At 40.0% G+C, this 25,071-nt stretch overlaps 1 protein-coding gene across 1 annotated transcript in view; it reads left to right on the top strand.

The window, feature by feature from the left end:
- Positions 1-24,290: 24,290 nt before the first annotated feature.
- The window catches only part of CHRM2 (cholinergic receptor muscarinic 2), an 85,522-nt gene continuing 84,741 nt past the window's right edge, over positions 24,291-25,071 (top strand). The window contains exon 1 of the mRNA XM_079305112.1: positions 24,291-24,998. The gene's annotated coding sequence lies outside the window, so the exon portion shown is untranslated. The remainder of the gene's footprint in view (positions 24,999-25,071) is intronic.

Here is a 25,071-nt window from a genome sequence, read left to right as displayed (position 1 = left end):
TAATCACATAGATATGAATATCAGTCATCAGTTAAAGTAAATCTTGAAAGTTTTCATAAAATTATTTCTTTAAGTTTCCATTTTCATTTTTGCCTTATTTATATGTTTAATATGTTATTTACTTTACGATTACAGGTAAATTCTCACACTCTGGTAATTATCTCTGGAGCAGGATATGGCTGGCATAGGTAATGATAGCTAGCTTCAACAGAAGAGTTCTCTCCTTTCCCTGAGAAATTACAAAGTGTTGGAGGTTGGGTTTTTTTCCATTTTTCTCTCTGTAGAATTTTCCCCATTGTGATGCTAAGAAAATTTGTTTTGTTGTTAATTTTCATAGCTGTTGTTGTTTTTTCTTGTCTGGTTGGATATATTAGTAAGGAGCTGTTATTCCTATCCCCATATCTCTGCCTGAGAGCCCCTGGTTCCAAAATTATAATAATCAAGAGGAAAAGGGGGTCTGCACTCTCCATCTCAGGGAGAAGCTCCTGCCTTTCTTGACAAATACTTGTCTTTCAAACCAAGACACAAAGTTTTACTCAAAGATTCACAATAAAAGGAGGAAGGTCATCTTAGTCTGTGGCCTAGTTGTTGTTGTAGGATATAATTCAGGTCCTTAGCTGAGAGAAGGCATTGCAATATGGGGTACTGGAAGAGAATTACAGTGTCTAAAACTCTGCTCCCTATTTATGTACTGCCTTTCCTGCACTTAACATTGCAGAACATTTTATGGGCAATTATTGTTCTGCAGGTAAATGGGATGTTATGACATGCTTAGGGAAACAAAAAAAAAATAAAATAAAATAAAATAATTCTCTCATCAAGGTAACATTTCTAGAAAGGAGAGTGTAGGAGTAAAACATGAAAAGATTAAATTGCAGCCAAAGAGAGTATCTGAGCAAAACATGCTCTGAGATGTATTGTAATAATGTAAAGTTGGTTAAGAGTTATCCCACTATTAAATTTGTGCCTACAGCCAAGGAGTGGAGAAAACAGCCCCATTAACTGTATCTGGTGCAGCTAGGGAAGCAGCAGGTAGTGAAATAAAAGGGAAAGGAAGACTGATGTTAAGGAATTTAGGACTTTTAGGTCAAATACAAGCTCAGCCAAAGTAAGTGAGAGACGTACCAGTGTCTTGGCCAGTTCTGGATTCTGATGTGGCTGAGCTGCCCCATTTGTTACAGGTGACAGGCATCCTCACTCTACTCAGTGCTGGACTGCTGCAAAGGAGGAGCTAAACTCAATTTCAGTTTAGGAGAACTGCCTTCAATAATATCTGGTGGGATTTCTTTCACCAGTGGGTTAATACATGTAATTTATAAAAGAGCAGTAAGGGCACTGATTTGCATAAAATGTTGCATAGAATAAATCAAGACATTTCCTTGCCTTTATCTCCAGACAAAGCATGGCCTAATCAGCACTACATCTTCGAAATTTGCATTTGAGGACAAAGATGAAAGATTTTTTTTAGCAGTTATGTAGCAGAAATTGTGATGCAACAGATTGGAAATAGAGCTACACAATGGCTTATTAGAGACGAACAGTTGTGAGGACAAATTATTAGATGACACTTAACCTATGCTGGCATTTTTGTCTGCCCTTAGAACATCACCTAATTAAATGTGGATTTATTCTGACAAGCCAGATGGTTCTCTGGTTACTGCAAGGAGTCATGACATTCCAGATCTATTCCTGGCTCTGCCACTTATCTGTCCTGTGACCTTTGCAAATCACTTAACCTCTTTACACCTCCAAATTCCATTTATGATACCAGAAGAAAAATGTGATTTTTTACTGTGCAAAGGCATAGCATAGTCGAGTGAATTAAGATCACTAGCTGTTCCACTGTTAGTGAGAGGACAACAGATTTAAGTTTTTGGAGCTATGTGGACACTGCAGAAGGCCTAGGCACATTTCAGCCAGGCCTTTTTCTTTTAGCCAGGCCTTTTTTAGGTCATTAAACTTTCTTAGCTCCAGCCAGGATTCTTCTCAGGCTAGAGACTCCTTCTTTTCTGTAAACACAAGACAAAGAATCATAACAGAGATAAACACCTGCTGGATCCCTGAGAAGGCCAGGGAGAAGAGGTGTCTCCTCTGACCAATTATTTGTCTGTATTTTGTTTTGCGCTAACTGCCTTATTTAAGGCAATGGCTTCCTTCAATAAATTGCTCTTTCTTGCTCTTTCTCACACCAAGCAAGAGAGTTTCTTGTTGCTGTTTTTTTTCCACTACTCTGTAATCATTCTTACGGCAACAGAGCTACATGATAAGCTGGCATCAACTGCTCCATCTCCCCTGACTTGAATGGACTCTGACTAATTTCTGTTCTCTCAAAATCTGCCTCATTTTGTGTTCTCATTTAATTTGCAATCTGGATATTTCATTTGCTGTATTTTACCATTAAGATCCCATTCTCTTATATTGTTTTTAATAAGCTATTAACAAATCTATTCAAGCGTAATAAATCCTAATGAAGTCATACAAATCAATGACTTGCTCTTATTGTTGTTAATAGGTATCTAGAATTTCAGCCATGTGTGCTTCCAAGATGTTTCATTAAAAGTAGTTATCGCTATGTCAATTTAAATTTTGAAATTATGAGTAATTTTAATCTCTATTCAGAATAAATGTTTTTTAGGAAATACTTCTATGCCTTTGAAACTTAAGAGGTTCTTTTGCCTTCAAATTGGGACATTTATCAAAACTAAGAAAACATCAAAACCTACTCTTACACATTTTTCTGGCTTTCCAAGAAATACCAAAGTTATTAAAAAAATATGACTGCTTTGCAGAAAGGAAATCTGGAGAAAAAGGTGTAGCTGTCACAAAATGTAAGTAGAGCATTTGATTTAAAAATTCTCTCTATTCCTTTAAACTAAACTTTCCCTGAAAATTTGGGTTCAGTTATGCTTGTTTGTGTTGGACTAAATAGACAAGTGCTTCGAAAGGAGCTGATAGTTGTTTCCTTCCTCACTCTTCTTGTCTTTACCTACTAGTTTTCTAAAATTTTTACATACTTTAGCATTTTCATGTGCATTTACAGAAGACTTTTTTGATATACAGCATCACTCAGCAGTAAAGAGGTCCTTCAAAGTATGTTAATTTCTTTGCAGCCCTTCCAGTAAAGCTGCATAGATTGCAAAGCAGAGGCAACTACCTTTTCCCCCATGTTTTGCTGATGTTGAAACTTTGATTTTTCAATTTTAAACTTAATAATTTGCATATTCAATTATTTGCTTTTATAAATTCAACTTTCAATGTCATTGTGCCTACATTTGGAATATGAGATCTCTGAGGCAATTAATAACAGTTTTCTCTTTTTTCTGTTGACTCATTTACTTGTTAGAAGATGAAGGTGATATGAATGTGTTTTTTGTATCCCAAATAGCAATAGCAAGGTTGACTGGTTCTGCAAACCCTTCCTGCCTTCCTGATGCCATGGATTCTTGCTTCAACCTCTTCAATAACAGAGGCAATTTTAAAAAATAAAGTGTGAGAAAAATGTACTATGGCAACACTGATGTGTCTAAGATACCTGCAAGAATGTGACTCATTGGATTGTAACTGGTTACAGGAACTTAAACTAGATAGAAACTGGCAGGTCAGTACTAGATGAGATGTTTCTATCAGAAATCTCAGTGATTCATCAAGTAAACTTATGGTTATATTTGTCCAGGAGCCCAAGATATATAATGGGGTTTTAGTAATATCCCCAGGAATCCAGTTTTAACAGTGCGATTTAAAGCTCTTGGTAGGGAGCATTTCCATTGGCACTACTGGGCTTTCAGCCAGTATGCTCATACCTCCAGAAAGCCTTCATTTACCCTGGGTATGCTTCAAGTGAGTCACCACAACATCTCTGGCACTGAGCCCAGGCAGCAGCATTTGGCTCTAGAACCAAATTTGCCTCAGGATGATGGACATGTAGATCTGGGGTTTTGACTCAGACTCCTACTTGAAATAGTATTCCATCTTAGCTCTCAACTGAGATTTAAAATCATTAAAAGATGGAAATCCCATGGCCTTCATTATCTATGCAATAGCACATAATTCCAACAACATTCAGGTACTCCTTGCATGCGACTTCTCTAAGCTGACCCTCAAAAGGACTCTCCCATCAATTCAGCAGTATTGGTGTTATTCCACCTTAAACTTTTCCACAACATTTTCCTGGCCTCTCAAAAACATTTCTCAGTGTCTTGGATGCTGCTTCATTAAAATGACCATGTGTTTCTCTTCCCCCCAACAGTGGCAACAAACACAGCTTTCCCGTGGAAAACTCTGACACTTGTGAAAAGGATGTGCTTTAAGTGACCCCAGTTTCAACAGGTGCAGAATGGAATGCTCTTTCTAGAGCTGTCACAGTGTGACTAAAGGGTTTGCCAATTTAAAAAATTTAATTTTCTTTAGAGATAGGATTTAGGAATAAAGACAACACAGGCTCAAAACTTAAAAAGAAAGTACAAGAAGAAATTTATTAATAACACGAGAAAAAATTATTCAGAATAAGATTCCTAGATTATTCCCTCCTCTCTTCACTCCACGTTTCTTACCAACCACATACAGAGAACACTTCAGTCAGTTATCCACTCAAATAACCATTTCAGTTCACTTAAGAGAGAAAAGTTCCTTTTTCTGCTTTAGACTTAGGGGATGTCTTCACCTTCACAGTCTGCATCCACCGGGGACTTACAAAACAATGAATTTTCCTCTCATTGCCACAGTCCTTCCAGAGCCATGTTATGGGTTATAATGCACACATGGGGTTCTGCTTTTAAAGGCAGGCTGCTGAAAAACAAAATCCTCTTCATCATCTTCTCTATCAAATGTCTCTGTTCATATTCCAGTCCCAAAACAGAGAGCTCAATTTCCCGAGGCAAGGAAAATCTTCAACTCAAGCACCCATCCTCCCCAAGTATATTTCACAGTTTAAAGGAATTTTAGTGAAGTCACCATCCCCCTCATAGCCCCATAAAAAAAAAAGGTTTTCAGCTACTCATCAGTTGCATCTTTTCAATCTCTTCCCATCAGGAACTTTATTTTCATTCTGCTTACCTCTGTAGTCTCCATGCTATATTCCTTCTCATTAAGGGGGGTTCAGGAGATAGAGAATCTTATCCAGGCATTAAGAAGTTAAAATTGTATCCAGATTGTTAAGAGGAAAGCATGCGGCCGGTGCCAGGGGCATGATTTAAAGTAAAAAAATTTAAGTCCTTGTGTGATGCTTTCTTTTGTATTTGGCTACTTTTCTGGGTAGGTTTATTGCTCTGAAAAATGTGAGCAAAATTCCATGAAAAGTTTGCAATTTTTTGGACAAAGACTGAACACAGTGAAACTTTCTGGAAAGATTGCATAAATTTTAAGTCCTCCTGTATGATCAACAGTGTGGGATTAAAAATAAAAAGGCTGAGTTTATAAAGTTCCAATCTATATCTATGTGGAACAAAGGAATAAGAAGGTAAATTAACTCATCATGTGTTTGAAACAAAAACTGAAAGTAATCCTTTCCTGCAAACCTTTCAAAAACTCAAGTGTCTGTTCCATGACTCTCTTTGAGAACAAGACTATATAAATCAATTATACTTTTGCAAGTCACATTGACAGAGGCAGGACTTGGCCCTCTGACCACAGAGTCATGAAAAGTTATTACAAGCTTGTCATATTATTGCTGTATGGTAAATTTCCTGCTTACCTGCAAAACACACACATAGAGAAAGGAGACAAGGAAGGGGAAAAAACTATTATTTTTAATTACCTTTTACCAAAGCATGTTTTCTTTTTTGGCCTTTTTTTTCTCTGAATAGAATACACCATTTCTTCAGATAAATTTTTGGGTATATTTTGAAGTGAGCAGGAACGACTTCTTTTGCAAATGACCTTCCTCACTGTGAAACCTGTTCCTTCATCATACAAAGTAATGATATTTTATCAAGTACAAGTAGGAGTTTGTCCTCTGCTCCCTGGCAGCATGCAAGTATCTCTACCTGATAACATCTGAAGATGATACTGGAATTTCTTCATCGGTATATGTATTTTCATTTTTAAATAAATCTTTAAACATCTGCTCTTCTTCTGAGTTTTAATTACTCTGAGGTCTGCATGATAGTTATTATTTTCATGAGCCTTCATAAAGGTATTTGGGTTTGCAAAAAATCTTCTTGCAAATTGAAGTAACCAGAATAAGTTAAGAAAAGGCTAAAATGGAACCAGATGTAGCTCGAGAATTTGTTTGAAACTACACAAAATATTGTCTATGGGAAGTAGTCAGTGTTTAATTGCAATCCTCTCTTCTTAGACCACAGGCCATGGTTATCCTTATACTTATATCAGCACTAAATGAGAATAATTACCTAGAAATACATGTAGCTGTCCTAGCACAAAGCTAGTGTAATTGGCAGAGAAATCATGCTTCATAGATTTATGTTCATTCCCTTATAATAAAATTGCTTGATCTTATTTTTATTCTGATTCTGTTTTCAAAGGCAGAAGAAAATGAACCAAAGTGTTTTCTCCGACATACTTCTTAATACTTCGACAAGCTTCTTAAACTGATCTTTTCTTCAGCAAAAGCTGCAGAAGCTTCACATTCACTCAGCAGAAAATTCCCAATGAGGCCTTGGGAACATTTAGTATCTGCTTCCAACAAATTGATCCCTCAGGAGATAAGTATTCAACATCTTAGAAGGAATGAAAACCTTTTGTAAATGAATGCTTTTATTGTTTATTACAGTCCTCATATGAGTTTACAGAGTTGCCAAGAGACCACTGACACTGCATTTTCTGCAGGTTCTTACATGTTTTCTGGAATACACAGGAAACTGCTGTGAATTTATTGAACTTTTTTTCTTTTTTCTGGTGCATCCTAGTCACAGTTGTGTGCATTCATGTAATGAGTAATTAGGCAGGCAGAAAAGGTGTGTATAATATCTTTACTCATTTTAACCAAAAGCCTCTTTTCAAATTCCCTCCAGTTGTTTCCTCAAGAGGTGGCATGGAAATTTCTGCTAGCCCATCTAATTAAGTAAAGCAGAGATTAGTTAAGACCCCTCTAACTCCATGAAGTTTAAACACATTGTCCTGGTTTGAAGGACAGGTGTCTGCAATAAAGGCAGAAGCTTCTCTTTGAAATGGAGAATTTAAACCTCCTTCCTCCAAATTATTCTAATAATTTTGAAATTAAGAGTTTCTCAGGCAAAGATAGGGGAATTAGGAATAACAATTCTTTACCAGGAAAATTAAAATAGAAATGCAGTATTACAAAAAAAACCCCTAATTTCAACCCTGACAGGGTCAGAATACAACCTGACACCCCGTCAGTCAGGGTGTTGGTAGCAGTCTGATTAAATGGTGGCTGCATCCTCCTGCAGTGGTAGGTGTGGTTCAGTTGAAGCAGTGCTCCTGTAGAAAGGTGCAGTTTTCCTCTGAAGGTCCAGAGATGATGTGGAAAGGTCCAGTGTTCCTCTGGAATCCTGTGGAAAGACAAATACTTGCTGTCCAACAGCTCTGTTTTTATCCAGGTAGGAAAGGCTTGGCTCCTCCCCCTGGCTGGAGCATCTGCCAATGGGATGATGTAATTTTATCAGTCATACAGTGGGACTTAATGGCTCACCAGCAGATGATATCTTCCTAGAGGGAGGATGAATTGTGGAATGATAAAGATGATTGCCCATTCTTGTCTTAAAGATGGCCCATTAGCAGATAATATGTGCCTAAGGGATAAGGAATCACTACCCCACCTGGCTTCGACAGTTGATGATACACATTTCTGGCCACTTCAACCAAACACACACAATCCTCCTAGGAAAGAGACCATAATAAGTTTTTCTACAACAGGTCATGGTGGCAACTCCTGAGTCCTAGAAAGCTCCTGAAAGCCTCTGGTTTGTGTGTGCAAAAGCAAAAAGTGCTGGACTGGTGTGAGCTGTATGGTGAGGGTCAAACCCTCATATTGTGTTTCCTGATACAACTTTCTCAAGTACTGCCAGGAAAGGGTTTAACAGCATGAATTTCAGGTGTATACCAGCTGGAGCCCTCACTTTTCAAACTGAGTCTGTTGTACCTGCTCCAAGGCCTAGGGGATCATTCTTCTCTTGGCAGATTAGAACCCACTCACCCTTGCCAGTGGCAGTCCATCCACCCAGGATATGCAATGGGAGCTGCAGTCCTCCATAACTTGTAGCTGATTAAAGACCAGGTCTCTGAACCTCGGAAATCACTGTTCAAAATTCAGCATTTCTAAAGCACCTGCTAAAAGAGAGGAAGAAGGCAGTAGATCAAGTTGCTCTGTTTAATGGCACACTTTCAGCTTTAGCAGGGGAAGAGCAATGAAAACAAAGAGGATACCTGAGACGTGGAAACACTTTCTTCTTCTGTAACCCAGTGCTTGATGATTTTTGGCTTAGAGACGAAAATCTTTTGTTTTTAGCTAGAAGCAAGAAAAGGGTTAGTGCTTACTAGATACAAGCAAGCACTCTTTTAGCCTAGACACTCAAGAATGAGTTTTCTATAGAATATTATATCTTTTCCTTTTTTTTTTCTTCTCTTGTTTTTGTGCAGTCAATGAGAGATAAGCAACAGGTATTCTAAAGCAATCCAAATCCGTAACCATTCCAATGACTGAAGTCTTTCTACCAGATAAATATGGGTTTCACTGGGTATTTCTGAGCTGCCTAATAACATCAGTGGGGAGGATCCTGCTGGCAGATGAAGGAACAATATTGTTAGGAATGGATTTTAATCTCTCTCCTTCACTCACCCAAGTTGTTACAGTAACTGAGATGTAAAGCAGCAGGTTTTAAACATATTTGAATATAACACAAAGAAAATTAATCTGGAAAGATCTAGCACACCTGGAGTGATGGTTACAGGCAAGGAGAGCAATTGGTTTATATGAGTCAGAAAAAGACTACAGAAAACCTTAGGCCATAAAATTAATTTATTATTACAACCCAAAACAACCTATCCTTTCTCATACAGACAACCAAACATAAATATGTATGTGCATATGTAGAGATCTCATAAGGACTTCATCTAAGGAGCCCTTAATGAATGCATTTGCCTTTCTAAAGACAATATTTTAAAAGCTGAAATAATTTATCTAAATTTTATTACAGGTATAAACAAAAATTAAGTCTCCATAAAAACCTATTTTTTAAAATTTCTACTGAGTTTTAGACATACTAAATCTTTAAGTCTGAACTCTCTCTGAAAAAAAACAGTGTGATACTTTTTTTAAATTCAGACATATGTTGAAATAGGAACAATAAGCACAGTCTTTTCCACCATGGCAAAAAAGGCACTTTCGGAGGATGGCATAATTATTGAATTATTTCTCAGCTACTATTGTCACTGATATTCTATTGAGTAATGTAAATTTGAAATATATAAATTAAAAAATATGATATGCTATATTGATCAACCAGTGCTGATCTTAAAACCATTTAAAACACTGTGCACTTATTTGTGCAACTTCCACTGCATATTCTGAACAAATAAAGAACAATGTAGTTTTGCTAAAAGAGCTGAGTCGCAAAGTTACCCTGTGCTCTTCATATAAAGAAGAATTCGGTATATTTTTATTATATATTGTGTACCTTGGGACACTGAAATCTACTGCTGCTAGATTCAAAAAGACCTGTTATATTTCTTAATCTAAAAATACTGTTTCTCTCTCCTTTTGTTGCCTGTCAGAGTGCATCATCTCTATCCCACTGATTATGTCTTGCTAGCACACTGCTACATCCATGCTGCAGAGGAGCTTTTTTCTCAAACCCCAAAACTCTGCCGAGAACACCTGAAATTTTGCTTGACTCTAACCTCAAGGAACACAAAACTCACCTTTTATATCTCTGTTTTCCAGTGGTTTGTCTACAATCCCCTGGAGGTACTTTGGCTATTTCTAGTGAAGACAGGAAATATAGCCAACAAAAATAAATCTGTACTCGCTAGTCTTATATTTGCAGCTCCATTAGGATTTTTTTTTTCAGGATATATAAAATAAAAAAGTTTGGAAACTTTTGCTCTAGGATCTTACAGTCTAGGTATTAGGCACCTGACAGTATATGGAAAAAAGACAAGTAACAGGGAAACTGAGGAAAAAGGATGCAACGGAAATTTACAGAAAGGGCAGACAGGGTAGAATTATTACTAATATTGTTGTTTTGTTGTTTTTATTATTGCTCTTGATGTTGTTATTAATAACCTAAAAAGCAAACTGTAACACTTGAGCATAAAAGCATCAGTGCAGGGGAAATGTTCCATATGCCTGTGTATAAATAGATCTGGTAGACAGCATAACAATAGCTCTGCTGCAGCTCTCTCAGAGCTGTGTTGAACCTCATAAAAATAACGGGTGATTGTTTCTTGCTGCTTTCACTGTGGATGAGAGGGAGCCGTTGTAATGGGACTGCCTATTAGCAAGGATGTAACTCAGTGAGGCAAACTGTAATTATACAACAGGAAGAACAGGCTGGATAGGTTTGACATGTCCTCAAATTGGATGTCTCTGTTAGAAAGCAGTGGCAAGTTCTGCCTCTGCCCCCTAAATATCTACAAGAAAGAACAGACTGCTTAATCACTGCAAGTGCTTGTTGCCCTGTGCTGTGGGTTAATCCCAGAATAATCAGTTTCTGTGAGTCATGTCTGCAGGAATCACATAGAACCACAGAATCACAAAAAGTCTGCATTGGAAGGGATCTGGAAGATTATCTAAATCCAATTCTCCTGTCATGGGCAGGGATACCTTCCACTAGGCCAATGTGCTCAAAGTCCCACTCAACCTGGCCTGGGACATTTACAGAGATCAAGCATCTTCAGCTTCTCTGTATATATATATACCAGGGACTCACAACACTCACAGGGAATAATTTCTGTCTGATATCTAAACCTACCTCTGTTGGTTTGAAGCCATCACTCCCTATCCTATCACTACATGACTTTGTAAACAAACATCCCTCTCCAGCTTTCCTTTAGGGCTCCTTTAGGTGCTATAAGGTAATCTAAGATCTCCCTGGAGCCCTCCCTTTTCCAGGTTGCACAATCCCACCTGTCAGCTTGCCAGCATAGGAAAGGTGCTCCAGCTTTCTGACCATTTTCATGGCTCTTCTCTGGACTCCAACAGGTCCACGTGCTTCTGATGTTGGGGGCATCCCCAAATCCCTGCTCACCACACAGTGCAAGAGGAGCTGAACTTATTCTGTGATGTCAGAACCAAAATAACTCAAAAGACACCAATTAGCAGATCACTATAAAATAAAGAAGGCAACTGCACTTTACATTCAGTTTGAGTAGTGGGTATTTTCTTTAGGAAAAAAATTATATCAGGAGAGAAACTGCTCGTTAGCTTTTTGTTATATTTTTTTCCTTCTCCTTCGTCTCTGTGTGTCTGTGTTTTGGGCATTCATTTCCTATATCCTCAGAGTCATTAACAAAGATATATATTTTCATTAGTGGTAGTGAATCTGATTACAACATTCAAGGGAACATGCAATGGGCAGTATAGTATGATTTAGTGAAGACAAATATTTGTCTTCTGCAGGGGTGTTATGGCTAAGCAGATCATACTTCATTACAAAAGTCACATCTGGGAACTCCATCTTGATTTATTGTCTGTGGCAGAATTGGAGTGCCAGCTCTGACCTACACTTTCTTGCATGTCAAATTCTGAAGTACTAATACATCTAATTGTTTTTCATATATCTGAGGGTAGATAATGATAACAATTTTTAAAACTCATCAGTTCTTCAACCTTTATTTCCAATCTTCTTATTATTAATTGAAATGGAAATGTTGTAGGAAGAATATTTCTTTTTCTATTTTATTGAATTTTATTTGTTGGTGTTTTTGAGGTGGATTGTTTTGGAAACAGAAATCTCCCTGTTTGTACAACATTGACTTTCAGACTCCAGAGCTTGGACCTAGGCCCTTTAGTCTTCCTGTAGAAATTTAAGACTTTGGATTCATAAAAGATAGTTCAGTCAGGAGGCAAGAGCAGCAACTGACTAGTAAGAGTCCAGGCAAAGAATGACCCTTGGTGCTCAATCTTTCTGCCTTTCTATGTACCACTAGATTAAGTTTCATCCTCTGTGTGTGTCTGTGGGCAAGGAGATTTGGGACTTCCTGCTGACCAGTTTCTGCCCACATAATCATGATATTAGTAACCACTAATTATGAAGAAAAACCTTTCCCCTGCCCTCCTCCTCTAAGGCTGACTTCATAGAGTCACAACCTAATGTTCTGACACTTCTCTCAGAATAAAAATCTTTTTTCAGTGTTCTCCTCTTCATAGCGAAGAGCAACAAGAAATTGTGAAACACTGATGGGTATCACAAAATTAAATTGACCTTCTCCAGCCAGTTGCAACTTCCACAGTAAAAGCACACACAACATCCTTAGTCCTGTGTGAATTCTTCTACCTGAGACTCCCTATGTAGCCATTATTCCATGAGCTGCCCCACACAGTTAGGGCAATCTCAAATGGTATCTATTATATATACATTCAAACATTTTCTCAAAGGAAGTAAAAACCTGTAGTCCACATTATTTTTTTAATCAGAAATCCTGGATAAGCACCATATCTTATAATAAACTTAGTTTTGCCAGATTTTAGAAAAAAAAAAAAAAAACCAAAAAAAATCCCCAAAACTCTATTAAAAAAAAAAAGGAAAAAGAAAAAGAAAAAATCAACAAATGGGATTTTTTGAATGCAGCACATCTCCACTTATTTGTCCTTTCTACTGAAAAATAAATAAAACAATTGTTGAAAGTCTGGACAATCTGAGTCTGGTGGTCTAAAATGCATTAGTAGACATCTAGAGCTTGGGGTTTCTGCATCACATTGTGAAAACTATGGTTGGCCAGTGTTATGATTTTATCCTGGCAGTCAGTTTAGCACCACAGATCCACTATCACACTCTTCCCACCAACAAAAAGCAAATCAAACCAAATCAAACCACAAAAACAAACAAACAAACAAACAAAAAACAACAACAACAACAACAAAAAAACAACAAAAAACAAAAAACAAAAAACAAAAAACAAAAACCCAGCCAAAATCTAACACTATAAGCAACTGGTACAAAAAACTTCAATTGCTTACCACCAGCCAACAGATGCTCAGTCTGTCCCCAGGCAATGTCAATCCTGGAAAACTTCCTCTGCCACTGTATTTTATTACTGAGTACACCACCACATTATATGGAATATTCTTTTCATTAGTTGGGGTCCACTGTCCAGGCTGTGTACTCTCCCACATTCTTGCTTAGAAAAAAAAAGGTAGAAAAGACCTGGAAGCTGTGTCAGGACTGCTCAGCAATAACTAAATCATTCATTTATTATCAACACTGCTGCCATCACAAATCCAGAACACAGCACTATACAAGCTACTAGAAGGAAAACCAGCTTTATCACAGACAAAGCCAATACAACTGGCTGCCAATATCATGCTTATGTGGGCAGAAACTGGTCATCAAGAAGTCCCAAGTCTCCTTGTCCACAGCCACACACAGTGGATGAAACTTAATCTAGTGGTACATAGAGAGGCAGAAAGATTGAGCACCAAGGGTCATTCTTTGCCTGGACTCTTACTAGTCACTTTCTGCACTCGTCTGCTGTCTGAACTATCTTGAATGAATCCAAAGTCTTAAACTTCTACAGGAAGACTCAAGGGCCTAGGTCCAAGCTCTGGAGTCTGCAAGTTAATGTTGTACGAACTAGTTCATTTTGCAGTTGCTTAGTTGCTTATGCTTCAGAGACCCAGAAGATGGTTTGGGATGATGAAAGAGAGTTTTTGTACTGTTTCCCTGTATATTAGTATTACCTGGAACTGAAAACATTTTTGGTCCTTGTTCTCCAGTGTGCTTTGTTTGGTCTCAAGTAACAACTTGTACAAAAATCTGGGGTTGATGTAAGGAAGTTTTTTCTAGTATTGCCATTTTCTTTTTATAAAGTCAAGCTCACTGTAGATCAGAGGTGGAAATCTCTGACAGAAAGGACATAACAACAGGTGTTCTGTAAAATGTGTTGAAAAAAAAAGAATAAAAGAATCCCAAACTACGAGAGTTAACAGATTTAAAAAAAAACAAAAAAACCAATAAAAAAAAACCAAAAAAACAAAAACAAAAACAAAAAAACAAACAAAAAAAAAAAACAAAAAAAAAACAACCAAACAAAAAAAATTTTCTGATGCATTTATCTTTCATTTTAAAGAACAATATAAACACATGATCTATTTCTGCTTACTGCTTTAGTGAATGGATCCTAAATCAATGAAACAGCTTGACAGATGTGATGTTAATTGTGAACATGAATCTAATGTTATTTCATGAGTATTTGGGCATGTAAATTTTAACTGTTGAACCGTAGACATGAGTAAGAGGAAGGAATAACCCACCTATTACATGAAATACATATGTGCCTCTCTGCTTTTAATAATAATAAATTTTAATAATTTGTGCTGCAGCATCTTTGCCACATGTACCTTTCCACATGTGAAAGACTTCAGTTAGTAATGCCTCACAACACTCCTTTGAGGGGGATAATCACTGCAATGAATTCTCAAATGAGAAAAGAAGTCCAAGACAGATTGTAGCCTCTATTTTTACTAAGTTCTTCAGTTTTAAACAACTAACTTGACAAAGCAAAGGCGTGATTCTCAGTAACAACTGCTCTGCTCAGATACAGTAGATATTCAGCAGTTCTGTCTGAGCAGCCTTATTTTTGGAGCACAAGTGCTGTATAACCTGCACTTACAGGAACTGTTTTGAAAACTGGCACTCAAGTGACTATTAAAGTAATAACTCTGACTCCTGAGCTTATTCTTTACTCCCCGAGGTCCAGGTGAGAACATAGCATCCACATTAGGTCCTTTTAACCAACACTTTTGTGCTGAACACTTACTTGGGCATTCTCATTAACTATTTTCATGAACTATCAGGATAATAATTGTGATGACACCGTTTTACAAAAGATATCAATATCTAGGTTTATCTTTCATATGGAAATAGGCATGAAAATGTCTCTCTAATGGTTTACAGAAGTAGTCTTTTTACTTGGGCCAGTTTCTGTGCACAAATTTAGCTGTAATGCTAAGTATCTTTAAAAAAATACTACCCTGGGTTTGGCAGTTCAGGTACTCAGGAATATCTTTCCTTGAAGAGACATATCAGGAATAGAATATTAACAGTCTCAGCAGCTTATTAAGTTTGCACCAGAGAGTGACTTCTTCTAAAGGTTCTAAAAAACACTGGCATGCTAATATTCCAAGGATTCACAAGGGAATCAGACAGCCATGGATACAAATTTCTGTTGCTGTGTAAGATTGCCATATGCTGTGATCTACAGTCTTGCTGGATCACCTAACAGTACTAAAAGTTTGATTGCAAGACACCTTCTAAAAATGCTCCAAAACTACTTTAGTTTGCTGCCTGAGCTTGACCCCACAAGATTCATTGCTCTTAATAATCACTGCAGCAATATAGAACTTCATCTGAGAGCTTTTTCCTTCTAATTTAAAAGCTTATTAGGAAGGCTGCTTATACTTGATTTAACACCAGCTTGAGCTACAAAACTATTGTCATGTCTATCCTCATAGAGTCTTTTCCTTCTAATGCAAATAAATTCAACCAAAAACTTAAAGCAGAGGAATGTGAAAACAGGTAATTTTAAGCAATACAGAGGGTCTATAAATGTTATATTTTTGAGTCAAACTGAATCAGAACATTTTGTTACTGTTTTTATTAGTATTGTCACAATTAAATATATCCTATTGACAAGAAATAACCTAAAATCATAGAAAAAGGCAAAGAACAGCTTCTTATTGTCATGTTTCATATGCACATTTCACCCTTTCTAGGTGGAAGTAGTTTTCAGCCAAATACACAAGTAAATTCCCCAGGATGCTGAGGAATATAGTGAAGTTCTTTCTGTGTTGATAATGAAGGTGAGGAGATAAAAAACATGGTAGGATTTTGAACTTTTATGGAAAGATAATACTGGACACAGTTCAAAGCTGCACAAGAGAAAAAAGTATTTAAGAGTAAAAAATTATGGGATATGTGATGGTAACTGGTACCAATCTTATCTTGATTTGCAAGCTGAAGGTTGAGAAGCTGTAGGTACACAGATAATGGTGAATCAATACAACTTCAGTGCAACTGCTAGAAGTGAAAAGGAGGGGAAGTCTAAGCAACTCCATTTGGTGGAGTTTTATTCTCTTTCAAAGAATAAGCACATAAGATAGGAATAATGTAATAAAGGAAGTAAGAGCAGGAATTTAGCACTCAAACATTAGTAATAAATGAATTTGCAAATTGGTTCTGACAAACAGACTCTTGTAGCAGTTCAGAGGAGTGCAGTGAATTCAGAATGGGTTTTGTACAGGGCTGGAAGTAATAGGAAAAAGTGAAGAAAATTGAAGGCATTTTAAAAATTTGGTGGCTGAACGACAGCACAGTTAACAAAGTTCCATGTTGAAAAATACAAAGCAGTAAGTGCTGAAGAAGAAAAAAAAATATATGCTGTTGTATTTTGCTGAAGTTTTTCAGTTAAACATACCAGTGACACAAGTATAAATCAGAACAGATTAGCAAAGATGTGTTCAGAGCTTAGCTAAATAAATAAGGCAAAAGGATGGTAAGCAACAAAGTTTATGTTGATTTATGAAATAATATTGGGCAATCATTTTAGAACATTATACAGATGTTATATGGACCATCTATCTAAGTGGTATGGTTTCATCCAGAATAGTATCTGCAATAAAATAAACTTGTCTAAAGAAAGATGCTGTAAAAGGGAATCAGAAAGGGAGAAAATAATTGCCATGAAGAAAGAAAAAACAGGGACACTTTGCAGAACAGAGGATGAAGAAAAAAAAAGTGGAATTCTTACCCTTTGAGAGTAGGAGCATAAGCAAAAAAAATAGAAAAAGTAAAGATACAATGAATAATTCCAATATGGTCATTTGCTTTTATAATATGGGAAATCTCTGATTTTGCCACTTCAGACAAAACCGAACATTGTGGAGCCATTAGTTGAGGTACTAGGTATCAACTTCAAAACTCATATAAAAAATATTTTTTTCACAGACTTTTGAAGTGTAGAACATATTCTCAAAGCCAAGGATGAGCTTGGGTCTGGAAACTTTCCAAGATTCAAAGAACAGGGCATTTCTAGACGTATCAGCCATATCCTAAGTTACAGAATTCAGTGCTAAGATAAGCAGGAGAGGAGATAACAAAAAACATGTGGGAGAATTTATGCAATCATAATTCTCCATGATTCAGAGGAGCCTTCTAGGAGAAGGCAGATTTTGCCATGTCTAAGGGTTAAACTGTTTGGCTCTTTCTACATAAATACCTGAATCTGGCCATCTCTGGAGAAAGGCTACTAAATTTGTCAGCCTACAGATTGGAAATTCCTTCCTTTCCTCATGCTGTGAGCCTAAGATAAAAAACTTCAAGAGAAATTCAAGCTGTGAAGCAGAAGAAAGGAAAAATGTAGAAAAAAAATGAACACAAAACTCAGGTTAAGGAGTAAGGTAAGACAATGAAAGGTGTATTTTAAAGGCTATAACTATAGAGGACACTGAAGTGTAATGCCTCAGAAAACAGAGCAGGAACAACAACATGGAGCTTTATCTGAGCCCATAAGCCCTGATCCATAGAAGAGATACTTATAAAATACTGTGCCTCATTGCAGAAACGCCTCTGATATCTCAAGACTCCTGGCACTGTGTGGTGCAATCCCTTGATGAGGGTGTCACTCCCATCACTACCAGTGGGAGAAAGGAAAAGCTAAAATGTTGTCCTATTATTCCTGATGAGTGATGTCTGCCCCATAACACAGGACAAATAGACCTAGTTTCACTCAGATTCAAATCAGCAACTCACTGGACATTAAGGAGAAAGGGCTACCCACCACTGTTCATTGAATGTTGTTGTTAATGCTTGGTATTAATGAAGTGCCTGTTGGTTTTGCTATTATTGCCTAAATTCTCATCCTAGTTGAGTGTATGTGTGACCAGTGTGAGGTTAAGCCATTTAATCAGGCAATGTTTTCCTTCTGCAGGCATCAGTGCTCCAGCAAGTGACATAAGGCACAAACTACAGCATTTACAGGAGGAGAAAACAAAAATCTCATAGAAAAATACTTGCAGGAAGCCTAGAAGGTATAGTTTCCTCTAGGCTGCTAGGGGGGGTCCATGGAGGAGCTCCAATGTTTCCAGTGTTCTGACCTGGAAAGCCTTCAACCTTCCCAGAGGGAGGGTTCCAGAAGGGACTGCCTTCTAAGGGAGTCTTCTGGCAGGTCTCCTGGCTGCTGGATAAACCTCAGCAAGCTGTGGCCTGTGGCCACAAGGGATCAGCTCTCAGTGAGATCAGCTCAGTGATTTCAGCTCTGCTTGTGAGTTTATCCCAGGCTGACTCAGGGACAGAGAAAGATGTGTCCTATGGCAGTTCCACAGAGATTCCTTTATTATCCAGCAGATCTGTGAAGGGGGCCAGGGACGACCTCTCCCTGGAGAACTGGGGGAAAAACTGGGTTTATTATGGGGGAAAACAAGGGTGGTACCAAGGGAGAAAGACCAATGGGTTACAAAGGATTGCCATGAGTACTAAGGCATGGTGGGATCACTGAAGCCTTTGGGAATAGCTCACCATGATAAAGGAAGATGTGCCAACCTAAGGAGCATCTTTCCAGGAGGGTTGAGATGAGCTTATCACAGCCCATTCAAGGGATGTCCCATTCAAAGGACATCCCTCCAGGACAGAGCTACAGACAGAGCTGTGGCAGGCCCATCAGCCTCCACAGTTTCCAACACTCTCTCCCTAAAAGAAACTGAATTTGTTTACCTCTTTGTATTTCCTTTTTAGGATGGATCTAAGCTGCTTGCTGAAGTAGCATACTAAAAGACTTCTCAGGATTATGTGCTTCATATAGGCTTCAGATAACCATTCATTTCTTGGGTGTGCTTGGGTGAGCAGTATCAGGATCAGATTTTGCATAAACCCTGTGGTGGAGTCAAAAATTCAAATGGGATGTAGCTCCAGAGTTACACTGCAGGCGAGTTTCATATGTGGGCTTGGATGCTTAAAGGGCAGACAGAACCCTTGATCTCATGCCCAGGGAAGATGAACTATTGACTCTGTTTGTAAAGTAATATTTGGGGAGAAATATTTTCCCCTGAACCATGACCTTCTTTAAATTTATTCGTCAAACAAACAGTCCTTGGTGCCTCTACGGAGTCACTGGAGTGCACATAAGGCTGCCAACAGTCTGGCTGCTCTGAGAAAATAATGTGTTTGAAACACCTCTTGGTTTTTTTCCCAGCTAATTAAAATTAAAAGAAGTGTGTGGCCTGCCTGACACCTGCTTTCCCATGTCCACACATCATCCTTGTGTACAACATGAGTGAAGAGGGCAGGTTTCCAGTAATTGAGACTCTCTGTGCAAAAATTCCTCTTTTGTAATAATGCAACTACTTATTTAAGTTTTAAGCCTGTACTGAAAGGAGTTTTCCTAGTGCTGAGCTTCAGGTTACTGTGTTCTTGTCTGCATTTGAACATCTTCTCTTGAAATATTCAAAAACCATCTGAATGCAGTCCTGACTAACATGCTGGGGCACTGGGAATTTGGACTAGTTGTCCTCTGTCCTCCCATCCCAAATTCCTTCCAGAATTCTGGGATTCTGGGATTCTTTGACACTCTCAAAGGCACAATGAACTCTTCCTCATTTCTAGCCTCTGACTTCAGCTCATGGGTATGTGAAAGGCACAGAAACACCCTTCTCCAGCTTCCTGCAGGGAGTCATCTTCCAAGCAGTGTGGGATCCATAACTGGAGATGTGATCTCAAGGGACGTGCAGCTGATTGTTGATTTGTGTTTGCCTGAACAGCTGCAAGCACAAATACGAGCAAGAGGCATGTGTGCAAAGGGGGATGTGCCTGTGTGTGTGCACAGACACACGGAATCAGGGACACGCGGACATGGGGAATCAGCACAGCTGCGGGCATGCTGCTCTCCAGGGTGCTGCAGGCAGAGGCTCTGGACTCCTCCGGCGACTCCGTCCGTTTCAGGATTTTCCCATTTTCTCCCCAGTAGCGACACTTCAGGATATCAACACCTGAGATTCAGGTCGGGGGGGGGGGGGGGGGGGTCTGTTGTTCTGTGGTCAGCGTCAAGTAAAGCTTTTACAGGGCAGATAATCCACTCAACACACCTGTACACAATTCAGAGAGAATTTTGTTTAACTCTTTGCCCTTTAAGAGCTTTGTGTCACAGCTGTAAAACATACCATGTTAAAAACAAAACCATATCCCTGTTTGTTCGCTCATTAATGTTTTTTAACTCCTATATCACATGAATTGAGGCACAAGACTTCTTCCTTGTTTTCTTTTTCCTGAAACTAACTCTTTTTTCTGTACTCTGAAGTATGCCTGACAACCTTGAACATATGCTGTATGGTGATTACCAGCCACTGTCTACCCAAATCTGGACAAAGTTGACACTGATTTTCAGTGGATGTATTTTGCAGATTGTCCTGCAACTCATTTTAGATCTTCCCACCTGGGACATTGCAGCATTTGCAAGGGATAATTATTCCTACACAAAACAAACAAAAAAACCAACAAACAAAACACCCAAACAAACCAACAAAAACTGCAGTGAAGATTTGCAGTTGATAGAGGCTTATTGCTAGGATGATAACTACATGCATTCTTACTTTAAAAAGTGCTCCATCAGTTTTGCTGTGCCTAGCAAGGTCTTCTCCAGATACTGTGCTTATCCTTAATAAAACAGTAGATTTGATTTTTCAGTTCGCCACCTAGCTGCTCCACAAGAGAGAGGATACATTTGGCTCTTAGAATTAGACCCTGAGCCCCATCTAAGCCTGGAGGCAACTTCCACTGCACCCGTTTTCATCTGATTTGAATAATTCCCGGTATATTGGGCTTTGAGACTCAAAGGAGACTCAAAGGGGTGGGCATGAGAGCCTCTGACAGTGAGAGGGAAGTCACAGCCTGCCTGTGGCCCTACACCTGCCCTTTTCCCATTCCCCTTCTAACACTAATCCTGTGGCAATGGGATGAAGCAGGAGTGGAGGGACGCTGAGGAGGGGAAAATAAGAGCCGTGGGAGTATGGGGACCCCCCCGCCCAGCCCCTTGGTAGCCTTGAGGGAACCCTGAGTTTCTGCAGATATCTCTGTGACCCCCAGGTGCAGATGAGAGCTGAATTCGAAAGGGATCTCACTCTTACGAAAATAATAGAAAAGCTCCCCTTGGAAGTGGCTCCCAGGGACCGTTCCTCCCTCTCCACCCAATAAATCCACGGGGACAGGGGACTTATCTTGCTGGAGCAAACCCCAACGAGGCAGCTCCATACCGAGAGAAGGAGCCGTTTAGGAGATGTGTAGCCAAAAACAAGGAGAGCCTCCAGCAAAGTCTCACTAGAGATCACTAGGCATGTCTGGATGGGGATGCGGTTTTCTTGAGAAATAGCCTCGCTGAAAGTTGCTATCTTCGCCTGAGCTCCCCGGGAGCGACTCCCCGTCCCTCTGAAGGAGGGGAAGTTCAGCATGAGCAAACACTCGCTTCCTCACGAGCGTCCTTTTTTTTTTTTTTTTTTTTTTTTTAAATCTCCCAGCGAAGAAGGGCTGAGTGCTTTGTTCTGCGGCTCTACGAAGAATTTAGCTCTACAGCGGTTTAGCGAATGGTTAATGACTCGGCTCCCCCGCCCTCTCTCTTCTTGGACGAGAAGAGTTGGGGGGTCGGGGAGGGGACAGGGGTGGTGGATGTGTTTTAAATGTTTTAAGCTCAGAAACGGCTTTTTTTTTTCCCTTAGGAGGCGTGTCAAGCACGTACATCTATAAAGAGGAGAGCCGGTAATTGACGGATGTTCTGTCAAGCTTAAAAGGTGCCAATTACCACCTTTCACCGGGTGCCATCAAGATATATCTGCCGAGATTGATTAAGAGCCGGGCTCGGTGGGCTCAGGAAGGCAGCGCTGCTCACTCGCGTGTCCGTGGGGGGTTTCTCTGCTCTCCCCGGGCAGGCTGCAGACGAGGCACGGAGGAGGTGAGGGTCACACCAGGGGTTTTCAGGAGCAGGCTTTTATTTCCGTGGGAGATCACCACGGGGAGGCAGTGCTTGAGGGAAAGTGAGATGCTCCACGCTTGGGCGAGGTTGGCACGGCGGAGGATCTCCCTGCAGCGGTCCGTGACCACCACAAGGCGCTGAGCAGCGTGGCACTGGGGAGCCCCCTGCAGCTCGGAGCTACCTCCTGCCTCCACTCCAGCCGTGCCGCTGGAAGCGATCCCCGGATCTCTGCAAACCTTCCTGCAATGGAGGGAGGGAGGCTGGGGAGTCCCCAGGACTGCCATGTGCTGCCGGGGTCATCCCAGGGCAGGGACGCCACCCACTCCCTGCTCGCCACTGTGGGAAGGGCTGACTCTTGCTCGCAGTGACCGAACTCTAATTACATCTCCATAAATCAACGAGCACAATCAAACACTCGCTGGGAGGGAAAAAATAACAATAATGATAATAATAAGGGGAAGAAGAGGCAAGCGTTGTGACTTTTGAGGTTGCTTGATCTTCCTGATTAGTTAATGTTAAAGTGTGTGAAGTACCAATATCTGAGAGACAACCCGTGGGAAGTGCAGGGGCGGCCGGAGCTGAGGATTTGTCTGTCAAAGGAAGGGGAACTCAGACTGTGGGGGTGATTGTCTCCTGCCCTGGCACTTGAGGTGGAGCAGTCCCATGGGTCTGCAGTGTGCTTATGGCATGCTTCCAACCTCTAGGTACCAAATAGTACCTGAGTTGCCTGGCTAGCTGTCTTCCAACTGTGCTGTACGGTCAAGGCAAAATTTTCTGTGAAAGCTGAGATACCAAGAGGCAGAAGTCAGGTCCCAGGTGCCTTGATGCTCCTAAAGAGCTACAAATAATCTGGCCCTTAAATAATGTGGAAATGTTTTCAGGTAAAGAAACACAGCTTTGTGTAACACTGAAGGACAAGTACCTCCAAAATTCAGAGTGCCCATCTCCAAATTAGCTAGTAGTAAGGAACATAAAAGATCATTCAATTCCAACCCCACTGCCATGAGCAGGGACATCTTCCACTAGATGAGGTTGCTTAAAGCCTGGCCTTGAACCCTTCCAGGCAGCAGCCTCACCCTGAAGGTACAGCATCCTTTGGGGTAAATCCACCCCTAAGACCCTTCCAGGAGCAACAGCTATATGTATGTGAGTAGTGCAGACAGCTTTCTTCCTGGAGCAATCTCAGGCCAAGAAATGCTTGGAGGAGTAGTGGTTGAAGTGGAGTGGTTGGGCTGTGGCTGCGGCTCTTTCAGCCTTTCAAGACAAGAGATGGGGCAGGGGAGCCAGTAGCCAAAAGCTTGGATTGCCGTCATAAGGTCCAGTTCGCTTTTCTGCACTTACCATTTTCCCCCTACTATTCTTTGGACAATAGATGAGATGGGTTCCATTTACTGCTTTGCACTCCAACAGCCCCTATCCCAAGAGGATAAAAGCAAACTTCAGACCACAAATCAGTTCTGGTCCAGAAGAGAGGTAAATAAAAACAAAGAAAACTTGAAGATTTTAAGATCTAGATTATATCCATAGAACTAGCAGGCTTGCTTTAGCAAATTGAACACTTCTTAGCCTGATGACTATTATTTAAAGAAGAATTCTTTACACCTTATGAGAACTAACTCTTATTTTCAGAATCCATCTATTTTCCCTAATTTAATTGTCATTGTGTGAAGGAAGCCTCTCCCCACGAAAATTTCAAAACAATAATCAGTTTAAGAAACTGAACTGGATTTAGTGCAACAACATTTTTCCACAATTTGTGGAGTCTCTGATAACTGCAATAATCTAAAAGCAAGATTTCTTGCTTTCTCCTCCCATACACTGCTTTAGATTTACAGTTTCTAAGGAGTTGCAAAAAACCAAAAAAAACCACAAAACAAACAAACAGATGTAATGAAGACAGTATTGCAGGGAAAGATGGGGACGAGGTAATTGAAAAAAAAAACAAAGAGAAAAAAAAAAAGTGGTTCTGATGTGAAAATTGTAGTTAAAGACTTGTGATGAGAAAGAAGGGAGTGCCTGGTGAGGAAGAAGTGAGAGTGTGTTGAGAGATAACAAGAACAAGTAATTTCTATTCAGCAAAGCCACCAAATCAGAGAGCAGTGAGATCTTATTGGAGGAAAGCCTTCAACAGCAACTAATCCTGTCATATTGAAAGAAAATTGTAAATGTTCTCTGCAGAAATTGCCTTCCAATTGCAGCTAATCGAGCCCACTTGGCGCTCACACACATCACACAACCCCGCACACCCTCCGGGCGGTCAGCAAGCGAACCCACAGCTGCAGCACCCGGCAAGGACATTCACCCGGGATGCTCACCTAGACACCTCGCTTCCCTCGCTCGCCACCAGCCTAGAGACGAGGGCAGCTTTTACCCTCATTTGCCCACGAGCTCCGGGGGAAGTATGAATTATTTCCGGCTCGCTCACGAGTCCCTGCTTCACCTGTTTTTAATTACTCCAGTTTTGTCTAAACCATTAAGCCAGGTTTGATAGCACTATTGCTCTATTTTTTTTTTTTTTAAGCTCTTGTTGGCTGAACTGAAGCAGCGACTCCCGAGGGTTAGAGATATCGAGGGTGTGTGTATATATGTGTGCCTGTGGGTGTGGGAGGGCGAGAGAGAGCGAGAGACAAAAACTCCATCAGCCCGGACAATGACACCTCTGGTTTAAAGCTTCCAACCTGTTATTCTTTCCCCCCGCTATCACGGTACCAAGTGATCTGCATTTCCCCCAGCCCAACCCCCTTCCCTCCTCGTGGAAGATATGGAAGAGGAAGATAAAGCTGCTGGCTGCCGGCGCTGACGGCGCGCAGCCCGCATGCCTCTGCTGCCACAGCCGGGGCCGCTCCGCAGCCACCGCTCCAGCGAGCCGCTTGCAGCGGGATGAGATGCAACTTCTGCTAATTGGATCACAGGTAGGAAAGCTTTGCTTTTTACTGACGTTTCCGCGCTCTCTCTCTCTCTCTCTCTTTCTTTCTTTCTTTCTTT

Source organism: Erithacus rubecula (assembly GCF_903797595.1).
Source record: "Erithacus rubecula genome assembly, chromosome: 4".
NCBI lineage: Eukaryota > Metazoa > Chordata > Aves > Passeriformes > Muscicapidae > Erithacus > Erithacus rubecula.
This window is presented reverse-complemented; position numbering and strand designations above follow the sequence as displayed.